The following is an 18422-nucleotide window of genomic DNA, read 5'->3' on the forward strand; positions in this document are numbered from 1 at the left end:
GGGGTATGTGACGCTTTGTGAGGAATACTGACTGGGAAATTGTAGGAGCTGTCTGGCTCTATGTAGGAGCTGTGTCGTCTATGTAGGAGCAGCCCAGACTATGTCAGAGCTGTCTATGTCCGAGAACGAGCTGTCTATATCTGTGAGTATGCTGTCTGAGTATGTGAGTGAGCTGTCTGGGTCGGCGTGGGAAAATCCTGGGATGTAAGGGAGCTGTCTGCATCTGAGATGGAGCTGTCTGTGTCTCTGTAGGATCTGTCTGTGTCTCTCTGTGAGCTGTTGGGTGTGTGAGGGAGCTGTCTGGGTCAGTGTAGTAACAGCGGCGTGTATGAAGGGGCTGTCTCGGAATATGCAGCCGCTGTCTGGGTCTGTGTATGAGCTGTCTGTGTCTGCATAAGAACTGTCTGGGTCTGTGAGGGAGCAGCCACGTTTGTGTTTGAGCCGTTTTGATCACTGTACTTGTTGTGTGGGTCAGTGTTGGAGCTGTCTGTGTCTGTGTGGGTGCTGTCAGGGTGTGTGAGAGAGCTGGCTGGGACTGTGTAGCTGTGGCTGGGTCTGAGTAGGAGCAGTCTGGGTCTTTGAGGTAGCAGTCTGTGATTGTGTTGGAGCAGTGCTGTCTGTGAAGGAGCTGTCTAGATCCATGAGGTAGCTGTCTGAGTCTGTGAGAAAGGTTTGCTTCTGTGAAGGTGCTGTCTGGGTCTGTGTAGGAGCTCACTTGGTCTGAGATGGAGCTGCGTGGGTTTGTGAGGGAGCTGTCTGGGTCTGTGCGGGAGCTGCCTGAGTCTGTGAGTGAGCGGCTTTTTCTGTGAGGAAGCATTCTGGGTCTGTGTGTTGTCGTGATCAATAACATGTCATTCTGGGGTGGACACTAGGTGGAGCAGTAGAGCTGTATATAGCTGTATGTATAAAACTACACTACCCAGCTATACATTCATTAAGACTACATTACCCATGAGGCTAGGCTACCCACAAGGCAGCAGTCAAGATGGCAGCCTGCAGACAGGAGCACACATGCAGCATCTCTACAGATACTGTACCTAGAGAACGTGTACTGAATAAATGACTAGCTAGAAGCTAGCTGTGTTCATAATAAGAATGTCTAGTTATTAATGAACATAACATGTGTGAGCTGCCTGGATCTGTCTGGGTCTGTGTAGAAGATGTCTGGGTCAATGAGTGAGCTTTGTGCGTCAGTGTAGGAGTTGTATGTGTCTGTGACAGAGCATCTGGTTCTCTGCAGGAGCAGTTTTGGTTTGAAAGGGCGCTGTCCGGATAATGTGGGAGCATCTTGGTTAGTGAAGGAGCTCTCTGGGTCTGTGAATGATCTGTCTGGGTCTGTGAGGAATCTGTCTCGGTTTGTGAGGAATAATGTCTGGGTCTGTGGAGAACATAGGAACATAAGACCATAAGAAATAGGAGCAGGAATAGGCCACTTGGCCCCTCGAACCTGCTCCGCCATTCAATAAGATCATGGTTGATCTTGGGCACAAATCCACGTCTGTGCCCGCTCCCCATAAGACTTCCCTCCCTTATCTTGCAAAAATCTGTCTATCTCCACCTTAAATGCATTTAATGACCCAGCTTCCACTGCTCTCTGGGGCAGGTAATTACACAGATTTCCGACCTTCTGAGAAGAAATTCCTCCTCATCTCAGTTCTAAAAGGGAGACCCTTTGTTCTGAAACTATGCCCCCGAGCTCTAGATTTCCCCACGAAGGGAAACATCCTCTTTGCATCTACCTTGTCGAGCCCCTCATTATCTTATATGTTTCGATATGATCACCTCTCATTCTTTAAATTTCCAATTAGTAAAGGCCCAACTTGCTCAAACTTTCCTCATAAGGCAACCCCCTTTTCTCTGGAATTATCCTAGTGAATCGTCTCTGAACTTCCTCCAATGCAAGTATGTCCTTCCTTAAATAAGGAGACCAAAACTGTACGCAGTACTCAAGGTGTGGTCAAACCAATAATCTGTACAGTTCTAGCAGGACTTCCCTGCTTTTATACTTGAACGCCCTTCAAATAAAGGCCAGCATTCCATTTCCCTTTGTAATTACTTGCTTTAGCTGCATGCTATTTTTGTGTTTCATGCACAAGGACCCCCAGTTCCCTCTGAACTGTAGCATTTTGTAATCTGTCTCCATTTAAATAATAATTTACTTTTTTATGTTTCCTGCCAAAGTGGATAGAGTCGCACTTTCCCACATTATACTCGATCTGCCAAATATTTGCCCACTCACTTAGCCTGTCTATATTCCTTTGCAAATTCTTTGCGTCCTCTGAACAGCTTGGGTTCCCACCCATCTTTGTATCATCCGCAAACTTGGTTGCATTACGCTCAGTCCCTTCTTCCAAGTCATTAATGTGGATTGTAAATAGTTGAGGCCCCAGCACCGATCCCTGTGACACCCCACTAGTTACCGTTTGCCAACCGGAAAATTACCCATTTATCCCGACTCTCTGATCTCTGTTATTTAGCCAATTCTCTATCCATGCTAATATATTACCCAGAACTCCATGAGCTCTTATCTTATGCAGTAAACTTTTATGTGGCACCTTATCGAATGCCTTCTGGAAATCCAAATACATCACATCCATCGGCTCAGCCTTATCCACCCTGCTCGTTACATCCTCAAAGTACTCCAGCAAATTTGGTAAACATGATTTCCCTTTCATAAAACACGCTATTCTGCTTCACTGCATTATGATTTACCAAATGTCCTGCTATTGCTCCTTAATGAAGGACTCCAGCATTTTCCCAACGACAGATGTTAGTAAAACTGGTCTATAATGTTCTGCTTTCTGTCTCCCTTCTTTCTTATATAGGGGTGTTACGTCTTCGGTTTTCCAATCCGCTGGGGCCTCTCCAGATTCCAGGGAATTTGGATATATTGCAACCAACACATCCACTATCTCGTCAGCCACCTCTTTTAAGACCTTGGGATGCAGGCCACCTACTCCACGGGACCTGTCGTCTTTTAGCCCCATATTTTACCAAGTACTATTTCCTTAGTGACAGTGATTGTCTTTAGCTCCCCCCTCCCTCGCGCCCCTTGATTATCCATTATGGGATGTTGTTAGTGTAGTCTACCGTGAAAAAAGATACAAAATATTTGTTCAGAGTCTCTGCCATTTCCCTGTTCCCCATTAATAATTCCCCAGTCTCATCCTCTAAGGAACCAACGTTACTTCAGCTACGCTCTTCCTTTTAATATAGCTGTAGATACTGTTACTATCCATTTTAATTATTCTTGCCAGTTTACTCTCATAATTCATCTTCTCTCTCTTTATTATATTTTAGTCATCCTTTGTTGGCTTTTAAAAAATTCCCAATTCTCTGGTCTCCCACCAATCTTGGCAACATTGTATGCCTTCATTTTCAAGTTGATACCATCCTTTACTTCTTTAGTTAGCCACGGATTGTTCTCCCTTCTCTTAAAATATGTCTTTCTCACTGGAATATATTTTTGTTGAGAATTATGGAATATCTCCTTAAATTTCCACCGCCGCATTTCAACTGTCTTGCCCTTTAATTTATTTTTCCTATCCACTATCTGGATTGGAGGCGACGGACGTTGAACAGTGCCCTGTTTGTTCTGTAGATTAGCACCACTCCAGCGGGGAGTTTACTGAGGGTGAGATGGAACATTGCATCAGGAAGATCGAGAGGAGCATTGGAGCGATGACACAGCATTGATTAACCCAGGTCCGTACGTAAATTGGGTCTGTGGTGGATGCGTTGGTCAGGATCATGGCTTGCATGTCGGCGTGGTGCAGGCGGAGGTTTGTGAGAAACATTTGAGTGCAGCCGAATTTCAGGAGGACACTCCATAATCCCTCATGGTTCACGGTGTTGAAGGCATTTTGTCGTCAAAGAAGGCCATATACAGGGGTTGGTGCTGTTCCCTGCATTTCTCCTGTAGTTGACGTGTGGTGCAGGTTATGTCCATTGTGCCCCTTAGTGGGCGGAATCCGCATTTCGTCTCTGGGAGGATCTCTTCAGTCACTGGGAGAAGGCCATTGAAGAGGATTCTTGCGATGACTTTCCCTGTGCCAGACAGCAGGGAGACTCCTCTGTAATTACAGCAATCGGACTTGTCAACTTTCTTGAAGATGGTCACAATTACATCATCTCTGAGATTCCCTGGCACGCTCTCCTCCTTCCAGATAAGAGAAATGAGTTCATGTATTCGCGCCAATAGTGATTCTCAGCCATGTTTTAGCGTCTCTGCGAGGATTCCATCAGCTCCTGAGGCCTTGTTGTTCTTCAATTGTCGGATGGCCTTTTCTACCTCATGCTATGCTGGGGTTGTGCTGAGGTGGTGGCGGGTAGCATGTTGCAGGATGGAGTTGAAAATACTTGCGTCGAAGACAGAGTCTCGGAAAGGACATCTTTGTAGTGCTTCTTTCAGCGGTCACTGAATGCCTCTCTGTCCTTGATGAGTACCTCTCCGTTCTTGGCCCACAGTGGGGTAGGACCTTGGGTGCTTGGGGCATAGGTGCTCTTGACTGCGCTAAAGAATCCACGCATGTCGTGGTTGTCGGCTAGCTGCTGGATCTCCTGGGCTTTCTCTACCCACCATCTGTTCTTCAGATTGCGAGTTTTTTGTTGCGCTGCTTTCATGCTCTCGAGTTGTGTTGCTATTTCCACTTCAGGAATGCCTTGCACTAACGGTTTATTAGCTCCTCGATCTCCTGGTCTTTCTCGTCGAACCAGTCATTGTGTTTCGTCACAGGTGCTGATTATGGAGGGCTTGAGTGCAGCCCAGGCGCTGGGGACACTCTGTGTCTCTGCATCACTGAGAGTTATCAGGTTCGTTGTGAGGCACTGACTGAATAGGGCTTTTTAGCATGGTCTTTGTGTGCTCCAGCGTTGATTATTCTGCGGCATTGTTTCTGTTGCAGCCGCTGTTTTGTGGCTACATTTCTGGAGATGACAGAGCAGATTAGGTGGAGGTCTGTCCAGCAGTCGTCAGTTCCTGTCATGGTGCGGGTGATGCAGACTTCCTTACGCTCCCTCACTCGAACGATGACATAGTCCAGCAGATGCCAATGCTTGGAGTTAGAGTGCTGCCATGAAGCCTTGCGCTTCTTTATCTGATGGAACAAGATGTTGGTTATGAGAATGCCATGTTCTAATCATTTCATCAGGAGGAGGGTACCGTTGGAAATGGCTTTCCCTATCCCCTCTCTGCTGATCATACATCCCCAGAGGTCTGTGTCCTTTCCGGCTCTGGCGTTATAGTCGCCAAGAAGGATCAGCTGGTCGCCCGTTGTGACTTGGGAGAGGGATTGTTCAAGGCTGGAGCAGCATTCCTCTTTGGTCTCATCTCTGGTTTCCAGTGTTGTGCCTAAGCACCGATGACCATAGCGCACTGGCCCCGAGCTTGCCTCGCGATTCCTGGCCCCGAGCTCGCCTCGCTAACACTGGCCCCGAGCTCCACTCACGATTCCTGGCCCTGAGATCGCCTTGCGATTCCTGGCCACACCACTCACTGTAGTACTCTGATATACATCACACCTCTCATGCTAACACTCAAATAAACCCCACACCACTCATTTTAACAATCTGATATTCCCTAAACCCCTCACTGTAGCACACTGCTTTTCCCCACACTCTTCACTGTAACACTCTCATATACCCCAAACCTCTCTGTGCAACGCCCTAATATACCCCCACATATCGATAAATTTCAAATGGAGACCCGAACTCTCGCTATAAGAATGATATACGCTACACCCCTCACTATAACACTCTGATTTACCCCACACCCCCAATTTTATACTCTGATATACCCTACACCCCACAATTTAAAACTGTGATATATCCCACACCACTCAATGTAACGCTCTGCTTTCCCACACACCACTCACTGTAACATTCTGATGCACCCCGCACCCCTCACTATAACACTTGAAAATACAGCACAGCACTCTCTGTCGCACTCTGATATACCACACACCCCTCACTCTGACACTGATCTACCCCACACCTTCAACTGTAATCCTCTGATATACACCACGCCCCTCACTGTAGTAATGATATTCCTCGCACCACTCTAATACACTCCGGCCACCTCACTGACACATTCTGATAAACACCACCTCCATCACTGTAAGACACACTGATATACCCCACCCCCTCACTGTAACACTGTAATATATCCCACACCACTCAATGTAACACTCTTACATATCCCATACACCACATTGTAAATTACTATGATATACTTCACATCCCTCAATGTAACACTCTGATATAACCAACACCGTTACTGTAACATAATAAACCGCACCCCTTACTGTACCAGTCTGCTTTATCCAACATTCCTCGCTGTAACATTCTTTTATATGCCACACCCATTACTGTAACACTGATGTACCCCACACCACTCACTGCAAACGTCTGCCATACGCCACACCTCTCACTCTAACTCTCTTTTATACTGCACACGCACTGTAAACATCTGAAATAAACCACACCCTCACTGTTACAGAGTGTAACACACTTATATATCCATACCCCTCAATGTAACACACTCGTATTCCCCATCCTCTTCACTCTAACAATTTGATATATGCACACCCCTCACTATAACACTTTGATATACGCCATACCACTCAAACACTCTGATATATGCAACACACTGGGCTGTTACTCCCCATAACAATCACTATAATACTGATATACCTCGCTCCATTCACTATGATATACTTCACTCCCTCACTGTGACACACTCTGAAATACTCAACAACCCACACTTTAACACTCTGAAACAACCCACACTGTAACACTGTGAAATACCCCACACTCCTCACTGCAAAACGCTGATATAGCACACACCCCTCAATGTAACACTCTGATATACCCCACATCACTAACTGTAACAATCGGATATACCCCACAACCCAGTAACACTCTGAGATATCCCACACCACTCACTCTAATAGACTCCACACCCCTCATGGTAACATTCTGATATCCTGCACACTGCTCACTGCAACAATCTGATATACTGGCACAATTTACTCTAACACTTTCTGAAATACCCCACACACTTCACTGTAGCACTGTGATATATCCCATGCCCCTCACTTTACCAATCTGATATGCCCCACACCCCTCACAGTAACCCTGATATACCTCAAACCCCCCACTGCAACAGTCTTATATACCCCAAACCACTCACTGTAACCCTCTGATGTATGTCACACTCTGGACTGTTACACCCCACACCACTCACTGCAATACTGATATACCTCGTACTGTGGCCACTGTCAATATAATTCCATGGGCTTCAGTTTTGGTAGTATGTGGTACATTATCAAGAATCTTTTGAAAATATAGGCACATCGTGAAAGTGTGAGTAGTACCAATCATAAAACTATAGAATTGGTGAGCCAAGTTGTGTTGACAATTTGTTTAGCGGAGCGTGATGCCCTGCTTTGATCACAGGCCTCGTCTGGTTTGAAGCAGAGAATTTCAAAATCAGTGCTTTTATGCCCATTTTGTTACATATATTTATTTTTTCTCAGGATATCGATGACGCTGTCAGGGCCGTTATTACTTTCCCATCCCTAGTTACCCATGAGGAAATGGTGGGCCTTCATATTGAGCCGCTGCAGTCCGTGCAGTGAAGGTGCTCCCACCAAACTGTTATGGAAGGAATTTCAGGCTTTTGACCCAGTGGCGTACCGCAGCATATTGGTTATGTTTGCTGGATTGTAAACCAGATACCTGGAAGAAAGATACTGAATTTAAATCCAAACAGCTTGGGAATTTAAATTCAATTTATTAAACAAATCGGATTCACGTAAAAACACATCTGGTTCACTAATGTGCTTCAGAGGAGGAACTCTGCCATCCTTACCCATTCTGGCTGAATTTTGACTCTAAACCCACAGCAATTGTGTTGATTATTAACTGCTCCTCTGAAAAGGCCTACCAAGCCACTCGGTTGTATAAGGTGGCTCATCGCCACCTTCTCCAGTGCAATAAGAGATCGGCAATAAATGTTGGATGTGCCTGCGACGCCCAGATTCCAAGAATGAATAAAACAAATGATTTATTAATGATTTTTAAAGAGTTATAATTTGGTAACCAGAGGGTCCATCGTTGTGCGGGCAGCCAGAGCTGCCAGTTTTGTGCAGAGCACCGGGGCCACCATCTTTGATCGGGACGCCAGAGCCGCCATCATTGAAAGGGACGCCAGAGCCGCGATTTTTGTGCATGCCGCCAGACCGACATCTTTGTGCGGGGCGCCAGAGCCACAATTTATTTCTGCGTAGCGGCGGGGCGCCATTTTTGATAGGGGCTCCAGCGCCAACATTTTTGTTAGGGGCAGCAGAGCCGCTATCTTTGTGAGGGACGCCAGAGCCATCATCATTGTTAGGGGCGCCACAGCCGCCATTTTTGTACGGGGCACTGGAGCCGTTAACTTTGTGCAGGTCTCCGGGGGGGGTGCCATCTTTGTGCGGGCACCGGGGCCGCAATTTTTTGTGTGGTGCAACGGAGCCGCCCTCTTTGTGCAGGATGCTGGAGCTGCCATCATTGTGCGGGGCACCAGAGCCGCCCTCATTCTGCGGAGCAAAGGAGCTGCCATATTTGTGCGGAGCGCCGGGGCGGCCATCTTTGTTAGATGAATTTCCCCGCCGGCGGGCGGGCGGGTTTGGGGGTGAGCAGCTAGCCACAATATGAGGCCCAGGGAGCTGTCAGGCTACAAAGTCTCCGCTTCACATCATCCTTTAATGAATTTTACAATCAGAGTGAAGAGATATTTCAGCACGTTCTTCAACTGCTCTCTGAACTTAGTCTGGGTCACGGCATAAATCCCAGTGTTTGTGCAGCAACTCAGCAGCTGCAGCATGAATCCCAATTCCTGTAAATAAAGAGGAGGAACTACATACAGAAACCCCACAAACCACATCCGGTTCCACATAGCAAACACCATAAACACTGCCCATAACAGGATGAAATTGCCCGACATAACAAGCAGTAAAATGATGGATTTCCTGCGGCTCTCCATCTCTGGGTCTCTGGGACTCTCCCCACTGCTGGGACCCCGGAGTCTCCTGCGGGCTCTGCTGGCCACTAAAATATATCTGACGGTGACAGCATTCAGCAGCAGAATCACAACAAATGGGACCCCCGGGGTGAGAATATAATGAAGGAGCTCGAATGTTCCCAAGATCCGTGATATCGAAAAATCGACTGTTACATCACAAAACCAGGGGAGGTTCATAAGCTGATACCGACCTGTAAACATAAAATACCAGAAAATGTTCTTTGAACCGCTCAGCACAGTCACTGTTCCCAGAACCACAGCCGCCGATTTCTCAGTGCAATATTTAGTTTTCAGATTCTGGAGACAAATGGCCACAAATCGATCAAAGGTGAAAGTGACGGTGAACCAGACAGAACAGTCCGTGGCTGTATAAAGCAGGATTGCGTGGATATTACACACGGGAAGTGACTGCAAGTAAAGAAACTCTTCCATATAAACAATCGGAATCTGCTTCAGTATCAGGTCGAGGATAACAGCCAGTAGATCCGCCGCTGCCATAGCGACCAGGTAGCAAGTGACACATTTGGAGAGACCGCACTTGCCCCGAGACAGGATCACAATCGTCACTAAGTTCACTGTGAGGAAGGGAAATAAACAGGGAAATTAAACATCAGGCTCGGAGGGGAAATAAACACGGAAATTATATATCAGGCTATGAGCAAGATCAAATCAAATCAAATCAAATCAACTTTTATTGTTATTGTTAGTGCACAAGTGCAGTACAACGAAATGTAGGCTTGCGGCTCCCGAGAGAGTACATTTAGATTAAGGCATTTAAACATTCCACATACATTTGGCTTGTAATACATTAACATAAACATAACCATAATAAAGTGCATTGGCAGATGTGCAGGCTTTAGAGTTTATTTGTGGAGTTCAGTAGGATGACAGCCCTGGGAAAGAAGCTGTTCCTAAATCTGGTCGTACGGGTGCGAATGCATCTGTGGCGTCTCCCAGATGGCAGGAGGGTGAACAGACTGTGGCTGGGGTGGGTAGGGTCTTTGATGATGGACCGTGACCTCCGTAGACAGCGTTTCTGGTAGATGTTCTCTATGGTCGGTAGCCGGGTGCCGGTAATGCGTTGGGCAGTTTTGACTACCCGCTGCAGGGCTTTCTACAGCTGCCATACCATACTGTGATACAGTTTGTCAGGATGCTCTCTATTGTGCAGCAGTAAAAGTTAGAGAGGATCAGGGGTGACAGTTTACATCCCTTTAGCCTCCTTAGGAAATATAGGTGCTGCTGGGCCTTCTTCACCAGAGAGGAGGGCATCTGTTTGATCGAATTCGGGGAGAAATCTGCAGCTCAATAGCGACATTCGATTATCTAATCTAATTCTATACCCATGGAGCTGAATACAGGGTTTATTATAAGAATAATCGTGAATATATTGCGGAATTAATAAAGAAACGGGAATAAATATAACATGAAAGTAACAGATGTTTGATCAATGAGATATTAACTGGTAGATCTACCTTTGGCCCAGCAGACTAAAGCTCCACCCGAGGTACCAGGGACACAAAGGACCAGAACCTCTTAGGAAGCCTTCGTGTCCCGGGATCAGTCAGCATTTGGAGCGGTGCAATTTGCTTTTGTGCCCCTGTGTTAGGGAGGGGCAAATCCCGCTTAGATTCCTGTTCCTGGCAATATTTACAATTGAACATGAATGCAACAACAAAATACAGAACCAGCCACCTTGGCTTGCAATAATTACAGGAAATTGTATTTAATATGTACGACTGTATTATGGTAATGTTAGCTAATAAATGCAAGTGCACTGCAGCTATAAAGATAACTGGTCTGTAAGAATGTTTTTGAACTTTGAGCTTTCTACAGTTTTGTTGAAATACTCAAATTGTAGCTCATTGATTGGTAGGTGTTCCAAATAATATTGCAAATAATGGATTCTGAAATAAAATAACTTGTTAGCTTTGACCCACTAAATATACTTTTTAGCGGCAGAATCACACGACTTATCCCACAGGCAACGAGCCGCTGAACGCTTCTGCAAAGCATCTGAACACAAATGGAAGAGATTTCTCCTTGTACCTTTTCACCTGCTGGTTTCCAACTTGCAGAGCGTATTAGTCAAGAAAATATGAAATGATTTTCTTATCCTCAGTTCTTCAGTTACAATCAGCTGGGATTGTTTATACAGCAGGAGGCAATAGAGAATCACTCTGTGTCTCACTGAGAGATCCACTGAATTGTGGCAGACGGGCCTGGGCTCCAATTGTAAATTAAAAACAAAGATTGGAAATAAACGCATTGAAATATTGCTGACTGAACATTTTTTGAGAATGTAAATGATCCTTGTAATCCTTATCTAACCATCAGAAGCAGTGCCACTAAGGCAGATCTGGAGATGGTGGAAAGGAGACACTGACTGGTACTGAATGATTCGCGGATATTTCAGACATTTAACGATGTCCATGTGATCTGCTAGGATTTGTTCCTCAGCACTTCACTCTACCGCAAGCCCATGGGCAATCTCAGGATGCTCCACTTCTCTAGCTTCCACCCTAACCACGTTAAAGAAGCCATCCCCTATGGACAAGGCCTGCGAATACACAGGATCTGCTCAGACGAGGAGGAACGCGATGGACACCTACAGACGCTGAAAGACGCCCTCGTAAGAACGGGATATGACGCTCAACTCGTCGATCAACAGTTCCGACGGGCCACAGCAAAAAATCGCATAGACCTCCTCAGAAGACAAACATGGGACACAACCAACAGAGTACCCTTCGTCGTCCAGTACTTCCCCGGAGTGGAGAAACTACGCCATGTCCTTCGCAGCTTTCAACATGTCATCGATGACGATGAACACCTCACTAAGGCCATCCCCACGCCTCCACTGCACGTCTTCAAACAGCCGCCTAACCTCAAACAGACCATCGTTCACAGCAAATTACCCAGCTTTCAGGAGAACAGCGACCATGACACCACACAACCCTGCCACGGCAACCTCTGCAAGACATGCCAGATCCTCAACACAGATACCATCATCACACGTGAGGACACCACCCACCAGGTACATGGTACATACTCATGTGACTCGGCCAACGTTGTCTACCTCATACGTTGCAGGAAAGGATGCCCTGGAGCATGGTACATCGGCAAGACCATGCAGACACTGCAACAATGGATGAACGGACACTGCGCAACAATCACCAGGCAGGAGTGTTCCCTCCCAGTCGGGGAACACTTCAGCAGTCAAGAACATTCAGCCTCCAATCTTCGGGTAAGCATTCTCCAAGGCGGCCTTCGAGACACATGACAACGCAAAATCGTAGAGCAGAAACTGATAGCCAAGTTCCGCACTCATGAGAATGGCCTCAACTGGGTTCTTGGGTTCATGTCACGCTACATGTAACCCCACCTGACGTAGGGTCATCCAGACTCGAGTCGTCGTTGGCTTGTTCTCCCTACACAGATGCGGTTGGACCTGCTGTGATTTCGAAGAAAAAAATGTTTTTTTGTCTGTTTTTTGTTTTTCATTCAGACCCCAGCATCTGCAACATTTGACCCCTTGTGACCCCACCTCATTGTTCTTTGATGTAATGTTTTCCTGACTGACCTGTTTGGACACCATTCACACCTTTAATTGCTGTGATTATCTCTCTGCCGAGGTGTGATAAATGGCAGTTAGAAAGATCACCTGTAATCATCTGGCATTATTTTCTGACTATCTAAGCTATGTCTTTATGCATCTCTCCACTTCACCTGACGAAGGAGCAGCGCTCCGAAAGCTTGTGATTTCAAATAAAACTGTTGGACTATAACCTGGTGTTGTGTGACTTCTTACATTTGTCCACCCCAGTCCAACACCGGCATCTCCACACCACTCTGTGGAGAGAGAGAGAGAGTTAACGTTACAGGTCGATGATCTTTTGCCATTATGGCAAATGCCTCCTCAACCAAGATAACTTTCTTCTGATCTGTTACAAATGTTCAGTGTAGATAGCAGAACTAATTTTGGTAAGGAAGGAGTATCGTCCAATATCTTTTCTTGAGTTGAATAGAGAACAATTGAATCTTGGTAACACTGTATCACCTTCAGAATCAACAACCGACAGCAGTGGGGATGGGACGTAGAATGACAAGGAGAGAAATACAGTTAAGCATGAGTTACAGAATGAATAGCTGGATACAGAGACTTACCAGGGACACCAACAGTAGCGAGGGCGTGTGGGGGAAGTAAATAACAAGAACAGTAATACAGTTAATCATGATTCATAGAATTAATAGCTGGTTACAGAGAATTCCCAGTAATACCAACAGCAGCGAGGATGTGCCAGTCTTTTTAAACAACAACTATAACAAGAACAAAGATGCAACAACTTCAAACACAGAATACCAGTAATAACTGAGTATGCCACGGTAAATGGCAAGGATAATATTACAGTGCAACATGGCTTATAGAATTAATAACTGGACTTAGAAACTTATTTGGAACCCTAACAGCAGCGAGAAGTGGATAGTACATCTTTTTTATATCTTCCCCTCCCGTTTCAGAATTCCGAAGGATCCACTCCCTCCACAACACACTGGTCCACTCCTCAATCACTCACAACAGCTCCTCCCCTCCCCACGGTACCTTCCTGTGCAAGCGCAGGAGATGCAACACCTGCCCTTACACTTCCTCCCTTCCCACTGCCTTGAGATGAAACAGCGATTTACTTAAACTTCTTGCAATTTAGTGTAAGGACATAAAAATATAAGAAGTAGGAGCAGGAGTAGGCCATTTGACCCATCGAGCCTGCCCCGGCATTTAATGAGATCATGGCGGATCTGATCTTGGGCTCAGTTCCATTTTCCTGCCCGCTTCCCATAACCTTCACTCCCTTATTGTTCAGAAATCTCTCTGTCTCCCCTTTAAATACATGCAGTGACCCAGCCTCCACAGCTCTCTCGTGCAGAGAGTTATATAGATGCACGACCCTCTCAGTGAAGAAATTCCTCCTAATCTCAGTTTAAAATGGGCAACTGTATTCACTGCTCATGATGCGGTCTCCCCTAAATTGGGGGGACCAAGCGCAGAAAGGGTGATCGGTTTGTGGAACACTTCTGTTCCTTCTGTAAACTTGAAAATGAGCTTCCGCTTGCTTGTCACTTTTATTCTCTGCTCCCCTCCCACTCTGACTTCTCTGTCCTCAGCTTATTACAGTGTTCAATTGAATCTCATTTAAGCTTGAGGAGATGTCGGGGAACATAGGGTCTGAGGAAAGGGAGGAACTGAAAGAAATCAGTGTTTGTAGGGAAATGGTGTTAGGGAAATTGATGGGATTGAAGGCCGATAAATCCCCAGGGCCTGATAATCTACATCCTAGGGTACTTAAGGAAGTGGCCCTAGAAATAGTCGATGCATTGCTGAACATCTTCCAACATTCGATGGAATCTGTAACAGTCCCCATGGATTGGAGGGTAGCTAATGTTACCCCACTATTCAAAAAAGGTGGGAGGGAGAAAACAGGGAATGACATCGGTAAGCCTGACATCGGTAGAGGGTAAAATGCTAGAGTCCATTATAAAAGATTTAATAGCAGTGCACTTGGAAAACAGTGACAGGATCGGACAAAGTCAACATGGATTTACAAAAGGTAAATCGTGCTTGACTAATCTACTGGAATTTTTTGAGGATGTAACTAGTAAAATAGATAAGGGAGAACCAGTGGATGTGGTGTATTTGGACTTTCAGAAGGCTTTCGATAAGGTACACATAAGAGATTAGCATGGAAAGTTAAGGCACATGGGATTAGGGGCAAGGTATTGACTTGGATAGAGAACTGGTTGGCAGATAGAAAGCAAAGAGTTGGAATAAACGTGTCTTTTTCCGAGTGGCAGGCAGTGACCAGTGTGGTACCGCAGGGATCGGTCCTTGGACCCCAGCTATTCACAATATATATTAATGATCTAGACAAGGGAACTAGATGTAATATCTCCAAATTTGCAGACGACACAAAGCTGGGTGGGCGTGTGTGCTGTGAGGAGGATGCCGAGAAACTACAGGATGATTTGGACAGATTGGGTGATTGGGCAGTAGCATAGCAGATGCAATATAATGTGGATAAATATGAGGTTATCCACTTTGGAGGCAAAAACAGGAAGGCAGATTATTATCTGAATGGCAATAGATTGGGAGAAGGGGAAGTTCAACGATACCTGGGTGTCCTTGTGCACCAGTCGCCGAAGGTAAGCATGCAGGTGCAGCAGGCGGTTAAGAAGGCAAATGGTATGTTGGCCTTCGTAGCGAGAGAGTTTGAGCACAGGAACAAGGATGTCTTGCTGCAGTTGTACAGGGCCTTGGTGAGACCACATCTTGAGTATTGTGTGCAGTTCTGGTCGCCTTATCTGAGGAAGGATATTCTTGCCATGGAAGGAGTTCAGCGAAGATTCACCAGGCTGACACCTGGGACGGCAGGAATGTCGTATGAGAGAGATTGGGACGATTGGGCTTGTACTCGCTGGAGGTTAGAAGAATGAGAGGAGATCTCATTGAAACTTATAAAATTCTGGCAGGACTGGACAGACTAGATGCAGGGAGGATGTTCCCGCTGGTTGGGCAGTCCAGAACCAGGGGTCACAGTCTAAGGATAAGGGGTAGGCCTTTTAGGACAGAAATGAGGAGGAATTTCTTCACCCAGAGATTGGTGAACCTGTGGAATTCTCTACCCCAGAAGGCAGTAGAGGCCCGTACAAGGAATATATTCAAGAAGGATTTGGATATATTTCTTAAGGCAAAGGGATCAAGGGATATGGGGAGAAAGCAGGGACAGGGTACTGAATTTGGATGATCAGCCATGATCGCTTTGAATGGCAGAGCAAGCTCGAGGGGCCGAATGGCCTACTCATGCTCCTATCTTCTTTGCTTCTATGTAGGTCTGTGACCCTTAATCAGACCTGGAAAAACTTAGAGATTTTTCAAATTTTAAGCTGGTCCATGGGCAGGGAAATTGGGAAGGGTGGAGGAAAGGTCAAGAGGGATGGTGTGTGAAGAAATCCCTTCTCATCTCTGTTCTGAATGGCTTACCGCTTATCCTTAGACTGTAACCCCTGGTTCTGGACTGCCCGGCCATCGGGAACATCCTTCCTGCATCCAGTCTGTCCAGTCCTGTTAGAATTTTATAAGTTTCAATCAGATCTCCTCTCATTCTTCTAAACTCCAGCGAGTATAAGCCCAATCGACCCAATCTCTCCTAATACGTCATTCCTGCCATCCCAGGTATCAATCTGGTGAATCTTCGCTGCACTCCCTCCATGGCAAGAACATCCTTCCTCAGATAAGGCGACCAAAACTGCACCCAATACTCAAGGTGTGGTCTCACCAAGGCCCTGTACAACTGCAGCAAGGCATCCTTGTTCTTGTACTCGAACCCTCTCGCTATGAAGGCAAACATACCATTTGCCTTCTTAACCACCTGCTGCATGCATGCTTACCTTCAGCGACTGGTGCACAAGGACCCCCAGGTCTCGTTGCACTTCCCCTTCTCCCAATCTATTGACGTTCAGATAATAATCTGCCAGCCTGTTTTTGCCACCAACGTGGATAACCTCGCATTTGTCCACATTATACTGCATCTGCCATGCTTCTGCCCAATCACCCAACCTGTCCAAATCATACTGGAGTTTCTCGGCATCCTCCTCACAGCGCACACGCCCACCCAGCTTTGTGTTGTCTGCAAACTTGGAGATATTACATCTAGCTCCATCGCCTAGATTATTTATATATTTTGTGAATAGCTGGGGTCCTAGGACCGATCCCTGCGGTACCTACTAATCATTGCCTGCCACTCTGAAAAGGAGCCGTTTATTCCAACTCTTTGCTTCCTGTCTGCCAACCAGTTCTTTATCCAAGTAAGTACCTTGCCCCCAATCCCATGTGCCTTAACATTACACGCTAATCTCTTATGCGGGACCTTATAGAAAGCCTTCTGAAAGTCCAAATACACCACATCCACTGGTTCTCCCTTATCTATTCTACCAGTTACTTCCTTAAAAATTTCCAGTAGATTAGTCAAGCACGATTTACCTTTTGTAAATCCCTGTTGACTTTGTCCGATCCTGTCACTGTTTTCCAAGTGCTCTGCTATTACATCTTTTATAATGGACTCTAGCATTTTCCCCACTGCCGATGTCAGGCTTACTAGTCTATAATTCCCCGCTGTCTCTCTACCACCTTTTTTGGATAGTGGGGTAACATTAGCTACCCGGAAATGGTAACACTGTATCTCTCTCCACGGATGCTGCCTGACAGGCTGAGTGTTTTTATAAATTTGCTGTTGTTATGGCAAAAGTATTCTTGTGAACCCATGACATTCCTTCTGTGAGAGGTTGGTGGTCTTTCTGCTGGTGGCAGTGCACTGATTGTGTGAGATTACACAGTGAAGCGTGCTCCTTATATATATAGCAGAGGGAAATCCCCGAGGGACATCATTAGGCCTCACTGTAATTGGCATTACATTGAAGAAACTGATTCATTGATCCATTGTCACCCCAACAATTCACTGCAACATAATCTAGCTCACATTATCGTACACAGCTTTAAATTAAAAGTGAGCGTGTGCACAACATTTTACCCTTCCTCAGTCCAGGAATTTAATTCCCTGGGCCGCCTAGATTAAGCTGCTCCCGCCTAAATCCTGGAATGTCATTCCCACCACTGCCTAGATATAACTGTTCCTGCCTCAGTCCAGGAATTTAATTCCCAGGGCCGCCTATATTACACTGCTCCCCCCTAAATCCTGGAATTCAATTCCCACGGCCACCAAGATTACAATATTCCCACTTATACCAGGAATTTAATTCCTTGGTCTGCCTAGATTACCCTGCTCCCACCTCAGTCCACGAATTTCATTCCCACGGCCACCAAGATTACACAACTCCTGCTTCATAATAGGAAATTAGTTCCTTGTGCTGCCTAGATAAAACTGCTCCTGCTGCAGTGTAATATAGGCGGCTCTGGGTATGACATTCCCAGGAATTTCATTCCCAGGGCTGCCAAGTTACATGTTCCCACCTTCGTCCAGCAAGGTGATTCCCAGGGCATTCTATTTGCCTGAATCTAGAACAAGGACAACAAAGTTTTAGTAATGATTGAGCCCAGCCAGCCAACCTTGCAATGTTGCTTTACAGAGGGGGAGAAAATAATAAAGCGAGCAATGGTTTGACACCCAGGAATCAAAAGAAAATGCTTAAATTTTAACCAATGCAATTCATACCCTGTAACAGTCTCAATACTCCATGAAATGCTCTGGAAAGATTGAATTCTCCGAAAATCATAGTCACAGAACCATACCTATCAGTCAACATTCGCAACTACTCCATCACCATCTCAGAGTATATCCTGTTCCACTGG

The sequence above is a fragment of the Somniosus microcephalus genome, unplaced genomic scaffold (genome assembly GCF_052327205.1).
Source record: "Somniosus microcephalus isolate GS21.2 unplaced genomic scaffold, FLI_Smic_1.0 unresolved_chr3, whole genome shotgun sequence".
NCBI classification, from domain to species: domain Eukaryota; kingdom Metazoa; phylum Chordata; class Chondrichthyes; order Squaliformes; family Somniosidae; genus Somniosus; species Somniosus microcephalus.